The sequence below is a fragment of the Meriones unguiculatus genome (genome assembly GCF_030254825.1).
Source record: "Meriones unguiculatus strain TT.TT164.6M chromosome 13 unlocalized genomic scaffold, Bangor_MerUng_6.1 Chr13_unordered_Scaffold_40, whole genome shotgun sequence".
NCBI lineage: Eukaryota > Metazoa > Chordata > Mammalia > Rodentia > Muridae > Meriones > Meriones unguiculatus.
Window position 1 is genome coordinate 3,408,045 of NW_026843649.1, and position 12,034 is coordinate 3,420,078.

Sequence of the window (12,034 nt, forward strand, 5' to 3'; positions counted from 1 at the left end):
GCAAGCTGTGCTGAAGTTTGCCGCTACCACTGTAGCCACTCCAATTGCTGCCCCCTTCACACCTGGGATCTTCACTAACCAGATGCAAACAGCTTCAGGGAGCCATGGCTTCTAGTGGTAACTGATCTCAGGGCTGAAACCAGCCCTTCCCAGAGGCTGCTTAGGTCAACCTGCCTACCATTGCTCAGTGCAAGACAGATTCTCTGCACTATGTGAACATTGCCATCCACGTAACAAGGGAGTTCACTCAGTGGTGGATGCTGGCCGAGGAAGTACACCTCATGCATGGCACTATCTCCTGTGAGCAGTCATGGGAGGTTATGCTTGATCTTTACTTCTACATATACGCAGAGGAGACTGAGAAAGAATAGCAGGCTGCTGCTGAGAAGGCCATGACCGAGGAGGAATTCCAGGGTGAATGGACTGTGCCAGCTCCTGAGTTCACTGTCGCTCATCCCGAGGTGGCAGACCGGTCTGAGGGTATGCAGGTGCCCTCTGTACCCATCCAGAAGTTCCCTACTGAAGACTGGAGTGTCCAGCCAGACACTGAGGACTGGTGAACAGCTCCCACAGCATAGGCCATTGATTGGGTTGGAGCCACCCCTGAGTGGTCCTGAGCTCCTCTGCAGAAACCTGTGCAAACAGAAAAGGTGGAATGAAAATAAAGTTCCTAAAAGCTGAAAATATGCACACACACACACACACACACACACACACACACACACTTTAGAAACAATAGTTTTGAGTGTTGGGTGTAATGGTACACTTCTGTAATCCTGGCTCTTAGGAGGTTGGGGCAGAAGGATGGTGAACTTGGGCTATGTATTGAGATCATCTCAACAATAATGACAAGACTAGAACAACTAGAGATTGTTTTGAGGCTGGGGTATGTAGCTCAGTGGTAAATCATGTGCTAAGCATGCACAAGGTGGTTCTAGGTTTCGTTGTTATCTCCAAAATACCAAACAACCAAAGCAGAATATTGGGGCTGGAGAGATGACTTGGAGGCTAATAGAACTGGCTGTCCTTCCAGAGGACCTGAGTTCAATTCCTGGCAACCACATTGTGGTTCACAACCACCTATACAGGGATCTGATGCCCTCTTCTGGCATGCAGGTGTATATGCATGTAGAGAACTCATAGACATAAAAATCAAAATCAAAAAAAGAAAAAAAAATGGGCCGAAGAGATGGCTCAGAGGTTAAAAACACTAGCTACTTTTCTAAAGGTCCTGAGCTCAATTCCCAGCAACCACCCCCCCTACTCCAGCATGCACACAGACTGCACCAACAGAGTCAGCTTTGTGGAAACATACCCTGTTCAGGTACTAGGGATCTGCACTCAGAGGAGCCCACCTTTGTTCTAATGCTCTGCTAAAGCTTTTGAAATCTTTAACTTTTGAACAAGGGATCCTTCACTTTTCTTTTGCACTGGACTCTGCAAATTATGTAGCCAAGGCCTGTGTACCAAATATTCAATCTATATAAGAACAGCCTGCAAAGCCTCTCAGTACCACTGTGACCACTGCAGTCCCAGATATTTCGAAAAAAAATGTCAAGACACAATGGCCTAAGATACAGCCTGTCAGCCATCTCTGGATTTCTCTTTCCTGCAGTCCAAACATAGTTCAAAATGAAAATGTGTGCTTGGTACACTAACTTTTTTTTCTCAAAATAGGGCTTTTCTGTGTAGACCAGGCTGGCCCTGAACTCAGTGCGACCCACCTGCCTCTGCTTCTCTGAGTGCAGGCTCACAGGTGTGTGCCACTGCTCCAGGCTTACAGACTTAATTTTAAGACTGGGTCAATATCTTGCTTTTTGTCTTTAGGTTTTCTATATAAGGACTTGGAACATAGCTCAGTTGGTAAAGTTCTTGCCTTGCATCCATGAAACCTCGTGTTTTGTACACACCTGTAATCCCAATAAGGAGGTGCAGTCAGGGGCATCAGAAGTTCAACATCATCTTAATGTGCTTGGAATTTTTGAGGCTAGCCTGAGATAAGTAAAACCTGATTTTAAAAAATAAGTTTTACATATAAAAAGCCATTTTTTTACACACATGGAACCAATGAAGAGGGAAAAGGGTAAGGAAGGTATTATAAACTATCAAGATGGGAAATGACAATGATGTGAGTGTGAAATGGACATGTGGGAAGTAGGAGCAACAGGACTGAAAGACGAATGTGGGCCTGAGTGAAAGGCCAGTATCGAGGGTAGCAGTCATTGAGATTTTTGCTTAGGCAACTGTGTGTTTTGAGATATGGCAGTCATCAGGGAAATTTCCACATCTCTCAGTCTCCTAAGTTATGGGTTGGGAGAAGAAATCTGAAGGAGCCCTGGTTGTGGCTGCAGGAAATGTGATCAAATCCAACTCTCAGACTGCCTGCCTAAACTGTAGTGGCTAACCACAGCAAGCATTGGCAATGACTGTACAGTGAAACCACTTACCCCACCACAGTCCACATGGGGAGTATCAGGCTGAGAAATCCCCCACACACTAGGAATCAGCTTCATCTTGTCTTGTAAGGCAAGAAAGGCTGTCTTCTCTCTTGCATAGCTTTATCACTTGAGGCTCCCAGCCCTCAGCAAAACAAATCTGGACTTGGATTTTTTCTCTCCCTTGTTAGTGAAAGATGATGGTAGTTATCTTAGGGGGTGGAATGGCCTTTAGCCAGCCTCATCAATCAGGCTGTCCTGTCCAGGCTTATTAGTTTCAGCAGCCTGGCAGTTGTTAGGTGAGAAACCAAAGTATATCTTCAGTGGATGTTAATGTGTTCATGCATAGATAGAAACACACAGTACTTTTAGGCCTTTACCTTATGTCATGGGAAAACTTCATTTACAAAACAGCCATTTAAATGTCCACTAGTCTATCTAAGACATTAATAGAATAAACATAGTCAAGAAGGTAGTGCTCAATTCTAGATTTGGAAAACAACTTCAATAAAGAAAAAGAAAGAAATTAAAATAAACTTGCAAGTTGGGAATGTAGTTTAGTATTAGTAGGATGAACAATGATTACCTCAGGTTAATGTCAATATTTTCAAAGAGAATTTAAACAATATGCATTTAAAGAGTAAATGGGGGCTGGGGAGATGGCTTAGTGGTTAAGAGAACTTGATTCTCATCCAAAGAACTAAGTTCAGTTCCTAGCATCCATGCTGGATGCTCACAGTTGTCTCTCCCTCTAGATCTGGGGTCTCTGACACTCTCTTTTGGTCATCACATGCACACACATACATACGTACACACAAAGAGTTATACACACACAAAATAAACATAGATCTTTTAAAAAAGATAAAATGAGAACCCTATCATTACAAAGTCAACCCAAAATGGATCAAAGGCCAAAATATAAGAGCTATAAGTGTGTAAAGGTTACATAGAAGTGAACTTTCATGATGTTAAATTCAATAATTAATTTTTAAATATGACACAAAAATCATAGAAAACCAATAAAACTTTGGACTTCATCAAAGTAAAATACTTTTTTGAACCAAAGGGTAATATCAAGAAGATAACATGACAGTCTACAGAAAAAAAGTCTGCAGAGTTTTTATTTGACAGAAGTCTAGTTTTTAGAATAACAAACACAACAAAAACAAACAGGGCTGGGCTAGGGGTATGGCTCAGTACAACAGAGCTTGCCTAGCATGGGGGAAGCCAAGGGTTAGACACCTCAGCAGGGTGTGGTAAAGGTGTAGTTAGGCAGAGGACTGGAATAGATATTTCTCCAAGGAAGATTTAGAAATGGCAGACATACAGAGGAAAATATGCTGAACACCATGAGTCATTAAAGAAATATAAATCAGGAGGACAGTAAGACATCTACTAGGCTAGGCCTGGTGGTTAATTCCATGCTGTTAACCTCAGTATTGGGGGTGAAAATTAGGCTGGAGGATCCAGAGTACAAGAGTAAACTAGGTCACAGGTTAGTTGGGTCTCTAGTGAGACCCTGTCTTAAGAGCAACAGCATAAATTAATAATTCACACTTATTGGGCCAGGCAGTGGTGGCACACTCTTAATCCCAGCACTCACTCAGGAGTACAAGGCAGAGAGATCTCTGAGTATGAGGCCAGCCTGGTCTACAGAGTGAGTTTTAGGACAGCCAGGGCTACACAGAGAAAACCCCCTTTTTTTTTAAACAAGCTAAAAAAGTAAAGCAAAACAACAAAATCCCAAACAAACAAACAAACAGTAATCTATACCTCTTAAGATATCTATAATATTTAAAAAAGAAACAACCAAGGAAACAACTGCTGACAAAGATATAAAGATAGAAATAAAGTTAGAATTCTTGTTCAGTGTTGGTAGGTAAAATCATTACCATATGTAATTTACTACTGTCCATTAGTGCTACTCTTAAGGATATACCAAGAGAATTGCAAACTGGTACTCAGGCACTTTTTTTTTCTTTTAAGATTTATTCATTTTATGTATGTGAGTGCTCTATCTGTATGTACACTTGCATGGCAGAAGAGGGCATCAGATCTCAGTACAGATGGCTATGAGCTACCATGTGGGTGCTGGGAATTGAACTCAGGACCTCTGAAAGAGCAACCAGTACTCTTAACCACTGAGATATCTCTTTAGCCCCACTCACATATTTTCTATACATGGTCATGGCGCTAGACAGAAACAATGCTCTAAATCACCAGTGGATAAGCAAGGCCTGATTTGTACATAGAGAAGAGGGTTATTCAACAGTAAAGGAGAATGCAGTACTGATGCTCTGATATAGTACAAGGCAGCACTAATGATAGAGCATGGATAAAACTAGGAAAAAAGCCAGGTGGTGGTGTGATGGCTCACACATTTAATCCCAGCACTCAGGGGGCTGAGGTAGGCAGATCTCTGTGAGTTCAAGGTCAGCCTTGTCTACAAAGAGAGTTCCAGGACATCCAAGGTTACACAGAGAGACCCTCACTCAAAATATCAACCAACCAACCAACCCAAAAGCAAAACCCCAAAACCTAGGAAACAATATTCCAGACAAGATTAATTCAAGTTATAAGAAACAGGCAAACCCATAGAATCAGAAAGTGAGTGGTTATTGCCAGGGCCTAGAGAGAGAAATGGTAGTGTATATTTAATAGATTTTGGGTGGGTGATGAAAATGGTTTGAAACAAGACAGCTGTATTCATTGTCCAATGGTGAGATATATTAAATGCCAATGGAGTGTATATCTACTTTTATGATATATAAATTTATTCCAAGTATAAAAAGATTGTTTATTTTATGTGTATGGATTTTGCATGTCTCTGACATGAACTGACTGGCCTGTTCTTTGTTCACCTCCCCTTTAGGGAGCAGCCTTACCAGGCCACAGAGGAAGACAGTGCAGCCAGTCCTTATGAGACCTGATAGACTAGGATCAGAATGAAGGGGAGGAAAACCACCCCTAATCAGTGGACTGGCAGAGGGGCATGGGTGGAGAAGGGAGAGGGTGAGTGGGATTGGGAGAGGAGGAGGGAGGGAGCTACAGGGGGGATACAAAGTGAATAAATTGTAACTAATGAAAATTTAAAAAAATAAAAAAAGAAATAAAAAATAAACTCAATCGACTAGGATAATCTCTAGACTGGACAAAGAGCCCCATGAATTTATCTGATTGCACTTTTGCAATAGAGCAACTTGGAAGTTAATACCTGTTTCAGCTACCAGAGCTTTGAAACAAAAAAGCAGTGAAATTCAGGTGGGCAGGGCTCCCTGGGGAGCGACAGGACCATTTCAGGAGGATCCCTGGGATGCCCTGTTCTTAGGTGGAACCCAACTCTCTTGGGCACTCAGAGGAAAGCCCAAGGTGAACGCTCCCAGCCCAGGAATCCCAGAAACCATAGGTGTCTCTAAGATTGCGCAAGTCTTTTCCTCCCCGGCCAGCTCGGTGGCATGTTTCTAAAATCCCAATCTGCACAACATAAACAGAAAACGTGCAGCCAGAAAGCCTCGGTGGTGCAAATTACAAGCTTCCAGCAGAGGGCGGGAGAAACTTTGCTGCGCGGCCAGTGGCAAGCAGGCAGCAGAGAAGAGCAAGCTTTCCAGTGACCTCACGACCCTCCAAGCCCTTCTCCCCCCACTGCAAAAGGGAGAGAGAAGGCAGAAGGAAAGACCCCTGATAGAGGAAAATAAAGAATAGGGGAGGGGGGCGTTGAGGCAGAGGGCGGCCTCTAAGAGCTCCCCCTCGGAGCAGCTGCCCACTTCCTGAGCCGAGGGTCCAAGAGGCCTCGGGGGAACCCGAAGCGCGAGCTCTCTCAGATGGGGCGGGGGAGGGGCTTGCGCGAGGCGCAGCGCAGGCGCAGTGCGCGCCTCCATTGTCAAGCGTGGCGTAAACGCCGTTGCTATGGCTACAGACGCTAAAGGGAAAACGCTGGGCTCTCCTGGGCCTGGTGGGCGGTGGCGGCGAGGGCTGGTGGACCGGAACCCGCTTCCCTGGCACGATGGCGGCGGTCATGGCTCAGCTAGTGGACTACTTCATCGTGGTGGGCTGAGACCAGGAGAAGCCAGGTAAGGGTGTTGAGCGGGTGCCTCCTAGGCTCCGCCTCCGCCCCGGGCTCCGCCTCCCTCCTCCCCCGGGCTCCGCCTTCACCTCCCAGGGCTCCGCCTTCCTCCGCTTCCAGGCCCCTCCCCGTCTCCACTCCGAGCTCCGCCGCCGCCTCCACTAGGCTCCGCCTCTGCTACTGCGGGCTCCGCCTCCCTCATCTTCCGGGCTCCTCCCCCTTCCCCGCCCCGGGCTCCGCCTCCGCCCCCTCGGGCTCTGTCCCTGCCCTGGGCTCCTCCCCCTCCTCCGCCTCTGGGCTCGGCCTCCGCCCCTAGCAGCCATCCATTGGGCTAGATGGTGCTGGGCCTGGCGTCCTGGCTGGGAGGCGGGGAGGAGAGACGGTTGGGTCCCGCGGTGGAGGAGCGGCGGGTCCACGGGTGTCGGCCATCTCGGAGCGGTTGAGTCTGGCTGGCTGTCGGCATATGTGAGGGACCCGCAGGACGGCGGTTGTGGAGGAGGCCAGGGCTGTGCAGTTGGAGGCTGGTGGGCTGGCTGGGTCGGGAGAGCCTGCCCGAGTTCCTCCATGAGCTTCTGTGGAGGCTGTTGCTACCCGGAGCCACGCCCTCGGGCCGCCTGGGTTGGGAGGGCAGGACCACACTGTGTGGAGTTCCTAGGGATACACTTGTGCCCTGCATCCTGAGGAAGAGTGATGCGGGGACCAGTCCTCCTGGAAAGTAAGAGCAGAGTGTCCGGTGCTGCCTCCCCCCTGCTCTGGAGCTCGTGGGGTGGGGAGCTTACACATCTGGGCTGAAAGAAATCAGGGTACTTGGAAAGGCTACAGGATCCATGCACATTTCTAGGAACATTATTTTTTCAGGATGTATATGCCAGCATTCCAGAATGAAATGATTCTTCTTAAGTAAAGACAGCCAGACTCTTGGGTAAAGAGAGCCAGTGCTCTCTCTCACTGGGCTTTCATGAGTTTTGATTGTTCCCTTTATTTGTCCGAGAATTCTTCATAAGGAATAGTTTGGCAGATACACTGCTGTTTATACTTTAATGGACTTGCACAACCAGGAGTATACACGGTTCACGCAGGCTTATTTTCTTATTTTTATCTCTTTGTGTTGTTATGTATAGATAACCAGGACATAATAACAAAGTTACTGTAGAGTTGGGAAAGCTCTTTTATTTCAGGGTAATTCCAGTTTTACACTTGCAAGGAATTTTAGCTACCAGCCCTGCATCCCCTTGTCTCTGGAGGTGCTTAGGTTGTGTTTTGCTGATTGTTAGTCGTTGGTAGCACTAGAGCACCAATGTTTATTATTTATTCATTCCTAAGAATTTGTTTCAGAGAAGGGATTCTTCCCAGTTTTTTCTCACTACTGCCTAATTGAGGTCACTTAAAAAACCGCTTGCAGGTCGATGAGATGGGTCAGCAGATAAAAGCTCTTGTTGGGCAAGCCTGGAGACCTGAGTTCGATCCCTGAATTTATGAAAAGGTGGAAGGCAAGAAGTGATTGCACAGAGTTGTCTTCTAACCTTCCTATGTGTTCCCTAGTATGCATGCTTCACCAGCATCATGAACACACACACACAAAGACGACATTGGGCTTTATTTAGAGAATATTCTTGCTGCTCCAAAATGTCATGTCATTTCACTTGTCAGTTTCTTACAGACATAATCTTACCCAGACTACTAGTGTGGAGATTCAGTTTTGTTTTTAATCTTGTTCAGTTTTCAGTTACATTGTTCTTCCCCCTACAATAATTTTATTTAGGGTTTTTTTTGAGACAAATTCTCTCTACAGAACCCTGGCTGGCTGTTCTGGGATTCCCTATGTAGTACAGGCTGGTCTTGAACCTACAGAGATCCGCCTTCCTCTTCCTTCCAATTGCTGGGGTTAAAGACCATGCCCAGCTTACCCACAACAATTTTAAAACAATAACAAACTTGAAAAAAGTTCCAAGTATGGTACACAGTTAAGTGCTGTTTTACTTTGGACATTTTGAGAGGAAGCTGTTGACCTTATGCCCTGTCACTCTGAATGGTTTAGTGTCAATTTTATGCAAACAAGAATGTTGTCCTACATAATGACAATGCAGTTATCAAAATAGGAAATTCACGCTAACATAATATTCCATTTAATGTGGGTTTTATTGACTATGTTATTACTCACAAAAATGTCAAAAGAAGCTGGTGTATTTAAGTGTTTCATTTTTTTTATCTCTTTAGTCTCTTTCAGTATGGAACAGTTCCCTCAACTTTTTCATGGTCTTGTTACTTTGATGACTATAGGTCAGGTATATTTTTTCTTCATTCATTTATTTATTTTTTTCATTTTACAGCCCAATCACAACCCTACTCCCTCATCTCTTGCCAGTCCCAAACTCCCAAACACTTTCCCTGTACGTCCCCCAACCAACCAACCCAGGCACATCAAGTTATATCAGGATTAAGTACCTCCTCTTTCGCTGCAGCAAGACAAGCAGCCCTGGATAGGAATATGGGATCCAAAGGGAGGCAACAGAGTCCAAGTCAGAGACAGCTCCTGCTATAGTTGCTAAGGGACTGACTTGAGGACAAGCAACCCATCAGTTTCATATGTGTAAGAGGCCCAGGGCTAGGCCAGGCATGTTCTTTTGTTGGTGGTTCAGTTTCAATGAGGCCCCATAGTCCCAGGTGAGCTGACTATGTAGGGTTTCTTATGGTCTCCTATCTCTCCAATCCTTCCTGTAACTCTTCCACAAGATTCCCAGAGTTCTGCCTAATGTTTTTTTGACTGTGCGTCTATGCAACTGTTTCCATTATTTGCTGGATGAAGCCTCTCAGATGATAGTTATGGTGGTCTCCTGTCTACAAGCATAGCAGAGATATGAATAATTGACAAGGGCCTAGGCTGTGGGGTACACCATTGCTTAGGGGATGAAAGAAGAGGAGCAGAAAATGCATTTGGTGAACTTGGAAGAGATATTCAGCTCTCCCTAATAGATATTACTTTTCTTGTAGGTGATATGAGCCATAATTTTTGTTTAGTTACATGGCTGTACAGAAGAGATTGTTTTCAAATTAAAACAATTTTGTTAGAATTATTTTTTTTCTTTTTTTCCTTCTTTTTTTGTGGGGAAAGGAAGGGGTTGTCAAGACATGGTATCTCTGTGTTTGTATCCAGGCTGTTCTGGAACTCTGCTTAAGATTCACAGAGGTCCACCTGCGTCTGCCGCCCAAGCACTGGCATTAAGAGCTTGCACCACTTGGTGAGCAGTCAGTACTCTTTAATCACTGAATCATCTCCAGCTGTCTTTAAAATTTTAACAGATACAATCATGTGACTATGTCTACATTAGTTGAATATAAATAGGATGATGAATATAATGTTTCAAAAGTGTTCTAAGGAGATAATGGTGTGTATCCCCAGCCTTTCATTAGGTTAGACTGGAGATTGGCTGGGAGGTTGTGGCTCACCTTTAATCCCAGAATTTGGGAGGCAAGTCAGAGGCATTTGGATCTCTGCATTAAAGGCCATCCTGGTCTATAGATCTAGTTCCAGGTCAGCCAGGAAACCTACACAGAGAAACCCAATCCAAGCAAGCAAGCAAGCAAGCAAGCAAGCAAAGGACTGGAGATGTAGCAGCCATCTTGGGTAGGAGTAACAGAGCAAAGAGCTAGAAAGATCCTGGATAACTAATGACTGACAGTAGGGTTGCCATAGCAGATCTAGATAGCTGCTCTGTGTTTTGTTTTTCTTTATTTTTAACATGATAAATAATAACATTATATGTTTAAAGCACTGTAAATCCGAGTTTTCAGTTTCATGCTGGCAAAACAGGTACAAGGTGACAGGATGGATTATCAGGATCCAGGGACATAGATAGTGAAGGAATATTTTTCAGTGTCATGTGTAACCAATTGAGGGCATCATTGAGAGAAGCACTTATTGAAGAACTTTGTGGTTGAATGTACAGATGATCTACTTATAAGCAATGTACAGATAAGGAGGAGACTGTAAAGTCTCCCTCCTTCCTGTGGCCTCCCATTTTTTCTTGTGAGTATTTAACTCCATCATTGAACAGCAAATCATGAACTGCAAGTTTACTCTAATGAATGATGTACTCTTTTGAGAATTTATACAGGGTTTTTTTTTTCAGTTTTTGGTTGTTGTTGTTTGTTTGTTTTCCCAAGATAGGGCTTCTCCATGTAGCCCTGACTATCCTGGAACTTCCTCTGTAAATCAAGAATGTTCTCAAACACAGAGATCTGCCTGTCTCTGCCTCCTGAGAACTGCTGGGATTAAAGGTATGGGCCATTACTGCTTGGCATAAAGGATCATTTTTAACTCTGACTTTTCTTATTTGATTGTTGTTTTACTAACCAAATTGCAGAATATTGGTAGAAGAAATGATAAGAATTGAGGTTAGCTGATTAAACACATCCATGTGAGGAATCTCATTGTGATAGGTATGAACATATGTTTGGAAAACGTTGAATGTGTTTTATTAAAACTTAGAAAGACCAGCTCCATGTACTAGTGTGGTCTGGCTTATTACTTTCCTTCCTTCCTTCCTTCCTTCCTTCCTTCCTTCCTTCCTTCCTTCCTTCCTTTTAAGACAGGATCTCTGCAGCCTACTCTGGCCTGAAACTCACTAGGTAGTTGCCACCAGTACTTGCAAACTTACATTTTAAAAGGAAAATACAAAGGAAGTATTTTTTTTTTTTCGAGACAGGGTTGATCTTTGTAGCCTGCACTCATTTTGTAGACCAGGCTGGCCTGGAAATCACAAAGATTCACCTACCTCTGCCTCCCTGAGTTGCTGGAATTGTAGGCTTGCACCAAGAAGCCCAACTTCAAATCTTTATTTTTTAAAAACATTTTATTTTCCTCTCTCAGTTTATTTCATTTTCACTTTCACTTTTTATATTTTAAATTTTTGAAATAGGGTTTCTCTGTGTAGTCTTGGTTGTCCCATAACTCAGATCTGCTGGTTTCTGCCTCTCAAATTCTGGAACTGAAGGTGTTAGCCATCACCATCAGGCTTAAATCTGTTTCTTAATGACATATTACATACTAGTTACAAGCTAGTTTTCCAGAATAGGGGCTGCTATAACAAAGTATAAATGTCAGTGCTTAAAACAACAGGTGGTTACTCTTGCATAATTTTGGGGGAATTGCTCTGAAATTTACTTGTCAGGAGGTAACCTCATTTGAGGGTTTCTAGGGAAGAATATTCATCTCTTCTAGTTTCTGGTGGTCCCTATTGTTCTACCATTTATGGCACCATAATTCTATTTTTTGTCCTCTCTTCACATGGCTTTCTTTGTTTAAATCTTTTTCATTTTTTCATAAAATCAATTTCTTTGTTCAGCCTGGTGGAACATGTCTATAATCCCAGCTATTGGGGGGACAGATGCTGGAAGATGCCAAGTTCAAGGCTTTTGTGAGTTACAGAATGAGTTCATTGCCTGACTGGGAAACTGAATCTCAAACCATATATATATATATATATATATATATATATATATATATATATATATATATATATGTCTATGGCCATAG